Source organism: Loxodonta africana, unplaced genomic scaffold (assembly GCF_030014295.1).
Source record: "Loxodonta africana isolate mLoxAfr1 unplaced genomic scaffold, mLoxAfr1.hap2 scaffold_236, whole genome shotgun sequence".
Taxonomy (NCBI): Eukaryota; Metazoa; Chordata; class Mammalia; order Proboscidea; family Elephantidae; genus Loxodonta; species Loxodonta africana.
In genome coordinates, this window is record NW_026974968.1 from 88,345 (window position 1) to 102,109 (window position 13,765).

A 13,765-nucleotide genomic window follows, 5' to 3' on the forward strand; every position below is an offset into this window, starting at 1 on the left:
TGTCTGGTACCTTGTACTACAAAGAACTCAGTGACCAGCCCACCTTCACAATCACACCTCCCTTAGAGCTATCTTTGCAGAGGCTCTTTCTCAGACTTCCATGTCCCACTGAAATCCCATTTCTCTTTCCTTACAAACATTATGCTCATTCTCAGGGCCCTGAGACCTCATCTGCAGGTGAGTCTTGTCCTCTTCTCTCCTTGGCGGGGGAAGCTTTTGAGTGGACCTCATGTCTTCGGACAGCTATCCTGGGGCTTCTTCCACCCTGGTGCCGTAGGGCTGCATCTCTCTTTGTACTAGAGGGGGCGTGGAAGGGGCACAAGGCTAAAAGAGGATGGATTTTCCAGGTGAGGTGGGTTTAAGAAGCCTGAATGAACTTCTTCCCTGAAGGGTGCATATTTTGCAGTCCAGACATCCTGCTTCTCTCAGTCTAAGAGTCCTAGCACGTCTTCAGGTGCTTTCTCCTTTGACCTTGAGGCCATGCCTGCAATCTCTGCAGCCAGGTCACCCACATGTGTAGCAGCACCAGTAGGTGTGGTAGCTTCTTCAGCCCCTGTCTCCTGCTCCAGATGCTCCTGGAGGTGCCTGGCTCTTCTTGCCAGGACTCCAGGATGCTGACCAGGGACTCAGTGTTGGTTAAAGGATGTCGGCCAGTGACCACGTGTCCTCATTTCCTTTGAAGGCTTAGGCTAGTTGCCTGGGCAGAAGACAGCCAAGGTCAGTCTGAGCCTAGACACCTAGTGACTGACCTGTGACACTGCAGCGAGTGATAGATGTTAATTTCCATACTCAGGTATCCGCAGGTGGCGGACTCAGAGTGGTCGGAGGTGAAGTGTAACTAGAGATCACACAATCATGAGGGCACGGGCCAAAGGTCAGGGAAAATAGCTGAGGTCGTGGAGCTCTAGCGGAGCCAGTCTAGGGCACAGGCCTCCCTCCTGTATGTGGCAAAGAGGCGATCCATATGCCGCCATGCGCAGACTCTGGACTGCTGGGGCCCTGGATGCCCGGATTTCGGCCTTGTCTTTGGAGAAGTGACGCGCATGCACTGTGCCACCGGGGGCTGTGCCCCAACAGAAGCAAAATCTTGACAATACGGGCTTCAGTTGACTTTGCCTGTGCTCTCCTTTGGCTGAGTGACTTCGTGTGTTTCCTAGCAGGTGAAGACATTCATTGAGAGAGGCAATTTCCATGCGTGCAGGCAAAGTGTGTGCTGAGATGATGAGTTGCTGGAGACCAGGGTGGACTCTTCAGACCCAGAATAGGCCTCTGGCAGGTATGTGTCAATGTTTTCTGCCCATGGCACTCACCCGGGTATTTGCATAGAATGTTATCAGCGGAATTAGTAGTCTCCGGAGAGGCTGCCCCGTGTCAGCAAGCTTCACCTGGCCAGGGTCCACCCGTGATGTAGCTCCCCAATCAATGACTACTCTCTAGACCTTCCAGATAGACTAGCAGATCTTCTCTGCCCATGGGCAACCAGTAGAGCCAGAGGCCTTCTCCCTTTGCTCTTTCGTCTCTAGGCATTCTATCAGGCACTCCAAGCTGTGAAGTGCATGGGGGGAGAAAGAAGAGATTTCAGAGAATGAACACATACAGAGAGAGAGGCAAGAGATGGTGAGTGGGGATGTCTTGCATACTGATATCCTGAGGAAAGTGGGAAAATTGGACCCTGGCTTGCTCTGCCAATGCCGTGAAGCAGTCCGCACCAGGGGCTCCCTTGTGCCTGCATAGCCTTTCCCAGGGTGTGCTCAAATCCTTTGGCCACTAGGTGTCCTAGGTCACAATGGAGGACCCTGTGACATCTGCCTGGTGGACTGGATCTCTGCCATTGGCTAAGTCTTGTCACCAGGCCCATCATAAGCTCTGCCCACTCTTCCGGTGGGGAGACTCTCTCCATGGTGATGGCAAAGAAACCTTAGTCCCGCCCACCTGGCCTTGACTTCACCTACCTGGCCTGCTGACCCTCACCCAGACCTCTGTGTGGATGAAAATGAATGTCCACCAGTGGCCCAGTGTCAGCGTCTGGTATAAAGGATTCGGGACGTTTCCTGAGGCAGAAGGCAGCCTACGTCTGCGGGTACCTGGAAGTCTAGTGACTTGTGATGCTGCTGCCAGTGAGAAATGGTGACTCCCACACTCACATATCCCCTGGTGGCAGAATGATAGTGATGGGTGGAGAAACATGGCTCCGGAGCACATGTTCAGTGGGGCACCGGCCAAATGTCAGGGCCAGGAGTGGACGTCGTGGAGCTGCATGGCGTGCCAGTGAAGGGCCCAAGGATTTCTCCAATGAGGCAAAATGCAGATCAAGCCAAGGAACACAAAGATAAAGCAGCTGAAGAAATTAAAAAGGTTACTCAAGAACATAGTTAAAAATTTAATAAGCTGCAAGAAACCATAGAGAGACTGCAATCAGAGATTCAGAAGATTAACAATAAAATTACAGAGTCAGAAAACTCAATAGAAAGTAATAAGAGCACAATTGAGGAATTGGAAGGCAGAATTACTGAGATGGAAGATCAAACTCTTGGGACTAATATATTTGAAGAGAAAGCAGATAAAAGAATTTTAAATGAAGAAATCCAAAGAATCATGTGGGACTTTATCAAGAGAAATAACTATGAGTGATTTCAGTACCAGAACAGGGAGGGCTAACAGAAAATACAGAGGGAACTGTTGAAGATTTGTTGGCAGAACTTCCCTGATATCATGAAAGATGCTCATCGAATTCCACATACGGTAGATCTCAAAAGAAAGTGACCGAGACACATAATAATCAAACTTGCCAAAATCAAATATAAAGAGAATTTTAAGAGAGGCTAGGGATAAAGGAAGTCACCAACAAAGGAGAGTAAATAATAAAAAACTTGGACTACTCAGCAGAAATCATGCAGGCAAGAAGGCAAAGGGATGACTTACACAAAATATTGAAGGAAAAAAATTGCCAGCCAGGAATCAAACCATAACCCTGGCCCTCTGGCCTTCGGGCCCTCTGGCCTTAGCCCTCTAACTCTAGCCCCTAAGCCCTGAGCCCCAAAGCCCCTAAGACCCTAAGCCCTTAGGTCCTAACCCCCAAGGCCCTAAACTCTAACCCTAACCCAAACCCTAACCCCTATTCCCTAAACTCTACAACCTAAACACCTACACCCCAAAACACTACACATCAAAACCCTACACACTAAACCCTATACTCTAAGCCTCAAACCCTAAACCCAAACCTCAAATCCCAAACCCCAAACCCTAAACCTAACCGTAAACCCTAAACCCTAACACCTAACCCTAACCCCTAACCACCCTAACCCTAATGACCCTAACCCTCGAACCCTAACCCTCTAACGCTAACATGAAACCCTAATCCGAAACCCTAACCCTCTAACTCTAACCTCTAACCCTAACCCTCTAACCCTAGCCCTAATCCTAACCCCAACCTCCAAACCTAACCCCAAACCCTAAACCTCAAATCCCTAGCCCTAAACCTAAGAATGAGCCTAAGCCTAACCCTATCACTTAACTCTAAACCCTAAACCATAACACTTAAAACCCTAACACCCTTAGCCCTAACACATTTAACCCTAACACCCTAAACGCCAAAACCCTAAACACTAACACCCTTAACTCCAACCCCTAACCCCTAAACCCTAAGCTTAAACACTAAACCGTCTAACCCTCTAACCCTAATACCCTAAACCCTAACCCCAGCCCCCAGCCTTAACGCTCACTCTAAGCCTTAAACCTTAAGCCCTAAACCCTAGGCTCTAAGCCCTAAGCCCTAAACTCTAAATCCTAAAACCCTAAACTCTAAGCCCTAAGCCTAACCCTCTAATCCTAAACCCTAAAACCTTACCCCAAACCCATCCCAAACCCCTAAACCTGAACCCCTAAGCCCTAGCCCTAACCCTAATCCTCTAAGCCTAACCCTCTAACCCTAACTCTCTAACCCTAACCACAACACCAACCCCAACCTCTGAACCCAAAAACCCTAACCCCCTAACCCCAAGCTTCTGAACCCTAAGCCTAAACCCTCTAACCCTAAATCCTAACCTTCACCCCCTCACACCCTCACCTTCTCACTCCCTCACTCTATAATCTTCTCAACTTCTAACCCCCTCACCCTCTAACCCCTCACCCTCTAACTCCCTCAATCTCTAACCCCCAACCCTCTAGACCCCAACCCTCTAACACCCACCCTCTAACCCCAAACCACATATCCCAAACAGACCCAACACCAACCCCAACCCTAAACCTAAACCCTGACCCCTAAAACCTAAACCAAACCCTAACGACTAAACCCCAAAACCCTAAACCCCAAACTGCAACCCCTAACACCTAACCTTAACTCCAAACTCTAACCTCAAACCCTAAACCTAACCCTAACACCTAACCCCAACCAAAAAACCCTAACCCTAAACTCTAACCCCAAACCCTAACGACCCTAACTCTAACAACCCTAACCTTAACATCCCTAAGCCCAAACCCTAACCCTTTTTGTTAGCAGCCATAGCACTTAACCACTAGCCACCAGGGTTTCCATGAGCAGTCACAGGAATAGACACATGCACACCCGTGTTCACTGCAACATTATTCACAGTTGCAAAAAGATGGAAACAACCTAAGTGCTCGTCCACAGAGGAATGGATAAACAAACTACGGTACATACACAGTGGAACACTACACGACAATAAAGACCAATGATGAATCTCCGAAACATCTCACACCATGGATGAATCTGGGGCGCATCACACTAAGTCAATCACAAAACGTCATATACAGTAAGAGACCACTATCATAAAAACTCATGAAAACATTTACGCACAGAAACAATCCTTGATGTTCACCAGGGAGACGAAGAGCGGGTAGAGAAAAGCCAACTAAACAATAACCAAAAAAACCAAACCCACTGCTGTCGAGTTGATTCCAGCTCATAGCGACCCTACAGGACAGATTAGAACTGCCCCCATAGAGTTTCCAAGGAGTGCTTGGTGGATTCGAACTGCAGACCTTTGGTTAGCACCGGTGGCTCTTAACCACTACGCCACCAGGGTTTCCAACCAAACAACAGATCGGTGGTAACTCTGGCGAAGGAAAGACGGTACACAAGACTGGGGAATCAATCTCAGCCTCACTCTAACCCTAACCCTAAACCACTTGTGCCCGAGCCTAGTAACCCCAGCCCTAACCCCAACCCCCAACCACCTAAAACCTATACCCCTAAACCTAACTCCCAAACCTCTAACCCCCAAACCTGGACCCCTAACACCAAACCCTAACCCCTAACCCTAATCCTCTAACCCTTCTGCATCTCTGGGCCTCTCGACTCTCCGTCTATTTTCTTCCTCCAAATCCTACTAACACTCAGTGGAATTTTGAAGTTTGAGCTGTGCTTTGCTTCTTGTTGTCTCCACCGGTCCCATCAAGGCACTGCATCATTTGCTCTGCTTCACTATTCAGTTCCAAAACCATGGCTTAGAATCGCCTGACACTGGACTTCAGCGATTCGGTGCAAGGCCGCGAGAGGGCGCGCGCACCGCCGGTTCTGTTCTGCCCACCAGGCCCTCTGAGCATGGGAACCTCCTGGACCTAAGCCCGGACGACCTGGGTACCGCTCCAGTGGCGACAGCAGAAGCTTTTCTTCCCGAGGGACCCAACGCCCCAGGGCGCTCTCTCAATACTCCCGTTAATGCTATGATTATCCTAACCCACTCCTTCTGTGCGACCTAGTGGGTCCTCTACCAGGTCCAGCCTTCACGACCCGCACCCCCCTGCCGTGGTCATGTACAGGAACCTGCAGGGCCGCGCCCTCCCCGCCCAAGCTCTGCCCCTCCATACCCTGATGCCCTGCAGGCCTCTACTAGGTACCCGCCCAGGGGAGAGTTGTCGCCCCGCACGGGTCGGGGGACACGAGGGAACATTCGGAAACCACCCCCAGGCCAGGCACGAAGCCGACTGCCGGATTGCCGGTATTGAGACCATGTGAGCAGGGCTGCCCCGCCAACTGGAGCCTGCAGGACATCACTCACGTTTGTCAGCTTCTCACCGCCCTCTGGGCTCCGGGTCCCAGAGCAGCCAATCCCCCGGGGGGGGAGGGGGGGCGGTCCGTCCGCAGGTGCTGGAAGATCGGGTTGGTGCCCATGGCCGGAGCGCTTAAAACCCTTAGAAACCCTCATAAACCGTCAGCTCCAGACTTTCAAATGTCAGCCTGAGAGACACCTAATCTCCAACCTAAAAAAAAAAAAACAAAACACACCCGTTGCCATCGAGTCAATTCTGACTCATAGCGACGCTATAGGACAGAGTAGAACTGCCCCACAGTTTCCAGGGAGCGCCTGGTGGATTCAAACTGCCAACCTTTTGGCTAGCAGCCTTAGCACGTAACCACTACGCCACCAGGGTAACCCACTAAACCTACTGCCACCAGGGTAGAGGCTCCAAATCCCGCCAGTGTGAGGAACCCTCAAATCCCCTCAGCACCAGAGACCGCGTCCACAGCGACCGGTACACAGCGCCGCACAAACGTTTAAGTTAACAAACAACATGGTTGCTCAGGACCCCTTCCTGCTACCCCACCCCTGCCACGCAGAGGGGGAGCGGGACCCGGCATCCACACTGTTAACAGACACTGAATCGCTGCTGCATCCACAAGGAGTAGGATCCCCGCGCTGCTCCACAGATTCCCAGGACCCCTTCCTTTCCCGGTGGGGCCGCGCCGACGCCCCAGCCCCGAGAGTAGACCAGCCGGGCGCGGGCGCGGGCGCGGGCGCGGGCGCGGGGTGCCTCAGCCTCCCAGGCACAGTGCCCAAAACAGTAAGGGGCAGCAGAGCCTTGGGCAGGGGATCCCTCTCTCCCCTGTCCGTGGCACCCTACGGAGTCTGGTGGGGGTGGGAGGAGGAATGGGGGCGAGTGCCCCGCCCTCAGTCTGGAATCTCACCCCCCCCGGGCGAACTCTGGGCCTTGGTTTCCCCCCTGGCACAGGGAGCAGGTGGGGGGCGGGGTGGGCAGGCCCCCATCCCCCAGCTTGGCCCGCAAACCCGCCCCGGGCAGAGTAGGGACCTGGGCGCAGCCCTGGACACGGCCTTTCTCCCCAAGCCCTTCAAGCCCCCAGGCCCGAGGGCACTCCGCAGCTGGATCCCGCGGCTGGACCCCCACCCCCGCCCCCCGCAAATCCACGGGGCTGCAAATTTTGCAGACCAGCTGCGTCTCCCGGGCCAGAGGCTCCCTCTCGCAGACCCTAGAGTGGCTGCGTCCGCCCGCCCCCGTGCCGCGTCCGCCCCTGGGGATCACTCGGGACGGGGTACGCCTGAGGGGGCGATGCGAGCTGCTAACCCAACGTCCGGACTCTCCAACCTCTGGAGCCCCCGGGATGCTGGGACTGGGACCCTCCCTCCTGGCGCCTTCCCTCCACACCTTCGAGGGGCCGGGCTTGTTCAGTCTGGGAGCCGGTCCCTCCAGCCAGGTGTCGGAGTTTCATACCTTTCAGAGAACACGGCAGGGAACGCAGCATGAACAGTATCCTCTCTAAGGCGCGCCATCCGGCCCGGGCCCCTCACCACCCGTCCCAGCACTTCCGGGAGTAACTGGCTGGACGGCGAGGAACATGGCTGCCGGCCCCGCCCAGCGGCCCGGGTGTGGGGCGGGCGTGGGGGAGTTGGGTCTCCAGAGGGGAGGGTGGGGTCTAGAAGCAAGGACAAGGCCTAGGTGTACGGGGTGAGGAGACAGGAGACGTCAGGAGAGGGCCCTCTCCGGCGCAGAGTTAAGTATTGGAGGTGCAACGGTTAAGTGCTTGGCTAACTGAAAGGTGGGCCGTTGGAACCCACCAGCTCAGGGGTTGAAAAGATCTGGAGATGGGCTCCCGTAAAGATTCTAACCAAACAAAATCCAAACCAGTTGCTGTTGAATCAATTCCAACTCATAGTGACCCTATAGGGCAGAGCAGAACTGCCCCATAGGGTTTCTGAGGCTATAAGTCTTTACAGAAGCAGACTGCCATGTCTTTCCGCAAAGAACCAACTGGTGGATTCAAACTGTCCACCCTTTGGTTAGCAGCCGAGCTCTTAACCACGGTGCCACCAGGGCTGCGCCATAAAGACTGCAACCTAGGAAACCTTGTGAGGCAATTCTAAGTTGTCATACAAGGTTGATATGAGTCAGAATCTCTTGATGGCACACGACCATGATTGTACTAAGAAAAATTCCTCCAGGGCATCTGTCTACATGACCCCTGAAGCACATATGCATGCACGCTATCAAAGCAGTGCGGCCAAAGACAGGAAATTGGAATAGAGACATTATAGAGTGGACAGTGAAAAGTGATTTCTGAGGGGCATGCAGCTCAAGCGGAGGAGGTAGCATACAACTAAATGCCCTTCTCCTTCTATTGTTCAATGGTCTTGAGAAAGAATGTGTCCCAGGAATTAACTGTAGCCCAGGAGAACTTGAAGACAGCAAATACAGAGGACTGGTGAGGATGCTTCTGCAGTGGTCAGGGTGAGCAGTGATGGTGGCAGTGCAGGTGGGAACAGTGGGCAGGCTTGAGGTGAACTTTGGAGCTTGAGCTGCCAAGAATTGCTGGTGGATCAGATGTATGGGATGAGGGGAATGGAGAATCAAAGGTGACTTCTAGAATTCAGGCTACCATGAGCGCATGGTCACCAGAGCCATTCTCTACCATGTGGAAAACCATGGAGGAACAAACTTGAGAAAATGACCAAAAGATTTTTTTCCGGACATGTTAGATTTGGATGTCTGAGGTCATCCAAGTGTGGAGAACAGTTCCCAGCTGTGGATACCACTGTGAGGTTTTCCAGGTTCTAAGAATTTGAAGATCATCAGCCTATAGCTGATTTGAAAGCCACTGGTGGTGCGATGATTATGCATTTGGCTGCTACCAAAAGGTCTGCAGTTTGAATCTACCAGTCCCTCCTTGGAAACCCTGTGGGGAGGCTCTACTCTGTCCTGTAGGGTCCCTATGAGTGAGAATCCACTCGATACCAACTTTTTTTTGTTTTGTTTTGTTTTAATACTAAGCTCAGAAAAGTTGTGTGTCAGGGTTGTATTTTTTCACAATACTTATCCAAGCAGTTCGAATCTACCAGCCACTCCTTGGAAACCCTATGGGTCAATTCTACTCTGTCCTTTAGGGTCGCTATGAGATAGAATTGACCCAACAGCAATGGACTTAGAACTTGGACTTAGAGGAGCCCTTTCTTTGTCAAAGCTGAAAGTTTTACTTCATACTTTTAAAAACTGCCATGTCTCATGCTACGTGGCTACCCTTAAAAAAAACATTTTTGGTGCTAACTTGACTTGTCCTTGGTGAAGGGCTCTGTATTCATTTTCAAGGGCTACCGTAGTAAATTACCAAAAACTCAGTGTCTTTAAAAAAACATATAATCCATACAGTCCAAGAAGCTGGACTCTATGAAGAAGAAGGGGCACCAGGATTGGAGGAAGACTCATTAACAGCCTAGACATGCAGATGACACAAACTTGCTTACTGAAAGTGAAGAGGATTTGAAGATGAGGATCAAAGACTTCAGCCTTCAGTATGGATTACACTTCAACATAAAGTAAACAAAAATCCTCACAACTGGAACAAGAAAAAAATCACGATAAACAGATAAAATACTGAAGTCGTCAAGGATTTCATTTTACTTGGATCCACAATCAACACCCATGGAAGCAGCCGTCAAGAAATCAAATGACATATTTTATTGGGCAAATCTGCTACAAAAGACCTCTTTAAAGTGTTAAAAATCGAAGATGTCCCTTTGAGGACTAAGGTGTGCCTGAACCAAGCCATCATATTTTCAGTCGCCTCATGTGCAGCTAAAGCTGGACAATGAATAAGGAAGGCAAAAGAACTGAAACTTGAATTATGTTGTTGGTGAAGAATAATGAATATGCCATGGACTGCTAGAAGAATGAACACACCTGTCTTGGAAGAAGTACAGCCAGAATGCTCCTTAGAAAGGTGGGTGGCAAGACTTGGTCTCACGTACTCTGGACATATTATCAGGAGGAATCAGCCCCTGGAAAAAGACATCGTGCTTGGTAAAGTAGAGGGTCAGTGAAAAAGACAAAGAGCCTCAATGAGACAGATTGACACTGTGGCTGCAACAGTGGGCTCAGACATAGCAATGAGAAAGGCCCAGGGCTGGGCACTGTTCCGTTCTGTTGTACACAGGGTCGCTATGAGTTGGAACTGACTCAACAGCACCTAACAAAAACATCATAAACTCACTAGATCTCCTGGGGATAGAATGTCATATTCAGTGTAGAATAGATAGAGTTTCTTTGTTTGTTTGTTTACCATATTTACTAATACTATGATTTACATTTGATAACTTCCACAATCTGTTGGATCGCTTTTCTTTGGAATGGACACAAACGTGCATCTCTTGCAGCCTGTTGGCCAGGTAGCTAGCTTCCAAATTTCTTTGCATGGTGGAGTGAGCATGTACAGTGCTGCATCTGTTTGTTGAACCAACTCAGTGGGTATTCTGTCAGCTCCTGGAGCCTTGTTTTTCACCAGTGCCTTCAGTGTAGCTTGGACTTCTTGCTTCACTACTACCAGTTCTTCATCATATGCCACCTCATGAAACGACTGAAAGTCGACCATTTCTTTTGGTACTGTGACTCTGTGTATTCTTTCCATCTTTTGTGTGTGTGTGCTTTAAGTGAAACTTTACAAATCAAGTCAGTCTCTCATACAAAAATTTGTATATGGCTTGCTATATACTCCTAGTTCCTCTCCCACTAATGAGACAGCACACTCCTTCTCTCAGCCCTGTATTCCCCGTGTCCATTCAGCCACTTTCTGTCCCCCTCTGCCTTCTCATCTCCAATCCAAACGGGAGCTGCCCACATAGTCTCATGTGTCCACTTGAGACAAGAAGGTCACTCCTCACCACTATCATTTTCTATCCTATAATCCAGTCCAATCCCTGTCTGAAGAGTTGGCTTTGGGAATGGTTCCAATCTTGGGCCAACAGAAGGTCTGGGGACCGTGACCTCCAGGGTTCCTCTAGTCTCAGTCAGATTATTAAGTCTGATTTTTTTATGGGACTTTGAGGTCTGCAATCTCACTGCTCTCGTGCTCCATCAGGGATGCTCTGTTTCGTTCCCTGTCGGGGCAGTCTTCGGTTGTAGACGGGCATCATCTAGTTCTTCTGGTCTCAGGCTGATGTAGTCTCGGATTTACGGGGCCATTTCTGTCTTCTGGACTCATAATTACCTTGTATCTTTGGTGTTCTTCATTCTCCTTTGCTCCAGGTAGGTTGAGACCAATGGATGCATCTTAGATGGCCGCTTGATAGTGTTTTTAAGACTGCAGACGCCACTCACCAAAGTGGGATGCAGAATGTTTTCTTAATAGATTTTATTATGTCAATTGACCTAGATGTCCCCTGAAAACATGGTCCCCCAAATGCTGCCCCTGCTACTCTGGCCTTCGGAGCATTTGGTTTATTCAGGAAACTGCTTTTGATTTAGTCCAGTTATGCTGACCTCTCCTTTATTGTATGTTGTCTTTCCCTTCACCTAAAATAGTTCTTGTCTACTATCTAAATTTGCGAATATCCTTCTCCCTCCCTTTCTCCCCACCCTCGTACCCATCAAAGAATATTTTCTTCTCTGTTTAAACTATTTCTCAAGTTCTTACAATAGTGGTCTCATACAATATTCGTCCTTTTGCAACTGACTAATTTCACTCAGCCTAATGCCCTCCAGATTCCTCCAAGCTATGAAATATTTCATGGATTCATCATTGTTCTTGATCTATGTGAAGTATTCCATCGTGTGAATGTACCACAATTTATTTATCCATTCATCTGTTGATGGGCACCTTGGTTACTTCCATCTTTTTGCTATTGTAAACAGTGCTGCAGTGAACATCGTTGTGCATATATCTGTTCGTATAAAGGCTCTTATTTCTCTAAGATATATTCCAAGGAGTGGGATTGCCATATCCTATGGTAGTTCTATTTCTAGCTTTTTAAGGGAGTGCCAGATTGATTTCCAAAGTGGCTGTACCATTTTAAATTCCCACCAGTGGTGAATAAATGTTCCAGGCTCTCTACAACCTCTGCAACATTTATTATTTTGTGATTTGGGATTAATGGCAGCCTTTTTTTGCTGGAGTGACATGGTATCTCATTGTAGTTGTGATTTACATTTCTCTAATGGCATTTTTTTTTTAATGGCTAATGATTGTGAGCATTTCCTCTTGTATCTGTTACCTGCCTGAATGTCTTCTTCGTTGAAGTGCCTGTTCCTATCCTTTGCCCATTTTTAAAATGGGTTATTTGTCTTTTTGTTGTTGAGTTTTTGCATTATCATGTAGATTTTAGAGATCAGATGCTGATCGGAAATGTTATAGCTAAAAACTGTTTCCCAGTCTGTCGGTAATCAGTTTACTCTTCTGGGGAAGACTTTGGATGAGCATAAGTGTTTGATTATTAGGAGTTATCTCATTTTTCTTTGGGTGCTTGTACATTGTTAGTAATGTTTTTTGTACTGTTTATGCTATGTATTAGGGCTCCTAGTGTTGTCCCTGTTTTTTCTTCCATGATTTTTATCATTTTAGATTTCATATTTAGGTCTTTGATCCATTTCAGTTAGTTTTTGTGCATGGTGTGAGGTATGGATCTTGTTTCATTTTTTTGTGGAGGGATATCCAGTTATGCCAGCACCATTTGTTAAAGAGGCTGTCTTTCCCCCGTTTAACTGACTTTGAGCCTTTATCAAATATCAGCTAATAAGTGAATGGATTTATGTCTGGATTCTCAATTCTGTTCCATTGGTCTATGTGTCTGCTGCTGTACCGGTACCAGGCTGTTTTGACTACTATGGTGGTATAATAAGTTCTAAAATCAGGTAGTGTGATGCTTCCCACTTTGTTCTTCTTTTTCAGTAATGCTTCATTTATCTGGGGCCTCTTTCCCTTCCATATGAAGTTGGTGATTTGTTTCTCCATCACATTAAAAAATGTCCTTGGAATTTGGATTGGAATTGCAGCATATCTATAGATCGCTTTCAGTAGAAGAGACATTTTTACAATGTTCAGTGTTCCTATCTATGATCAAGGTATGTTTGTCCACTTACGTAAGTCTCTTTTGATTTCTTTTAGTAGTGTCTTGTAGTTTTGTTTGTATAGGTCTTTTATGTCTCTGGTTACAATATTATTCCTAGTATTTTATCTTCTTGGGGGCTACTGTAAATGGCATTGATTTGGTGATTTCTCTCTTTGATGTTCTTTTTGTTGGTGTAGAGGAATCCAACTGATTTTTGTATGTTTATCTTGTATCCTGATATTCTGCTGAACTCTTCTATTAGTTTCAGTAGTTTTCTTGAGGATTCTTTTGGGTTTTCTCTGTATAAGATCAAGTCATCTGCAAATAGAAATACTTTTATTTCTTCTTTACCAATCTGGATGCCCTTTATTTCTTTATCTGGCCCAATTGCTCTGGCTAGGAGCTCCAGCACACTGTTGAATAAGAGTCGTGATAAAGGGCATCCTTGTCTGGTTCCCCATCTCAAGGGAGTGCTTTCAGAGTCTCTCCATTTAGGGTGATGTTGGCTGTTGGCTTTATATAAATGCCCTTTATTGTGTTGAGGAATTTTCCTTCTATTCCTATTTTCTGAGAGTTTTTATCATGAATGGGTGTTGGACTTTGTCAAATGCCTTTTCTGCATCAATTGATAAGATCATGTGGTTCTTGTCCTTTGTTTTACCTATATGGTGGATTACTTCGATTGTTCTTCTAAT

General features: G+C 48.1%; 2 long non-coding RNA genes across 3 annotated transcripts in view; one reads left to right on the forward strand and one right to left on the reverse strand.

The window, feature by feature from the left end:
* The window catches only part of LOC135229339 (uncharacterized), a 58,991-nt gene extending 52,319 nt beyond the window's left edge, over window positions 1–6,672 (forward strand). For both annotated transcript variants that reach the window (XR_010320118.1, XR_010320119.1), the window contains exons 4-5: window positions 1,158–1,276; window positions 1,524–6,672. This is a non-coding gene — a long non-coding RNA (uncharacterized LOC135229339). The remainder of the gene's footprint in view (window positions 1–1,157; window positions 1,277–1,523) is intronic.
* Window positions 1–13,765, reverse strand: part of LOC135229340 (uncharacterized) — a 203,010-nt gene that overhangs the window by 72,230 nt on the left and 117,015 nt on the right. The window lies entirely within an intron of this gene.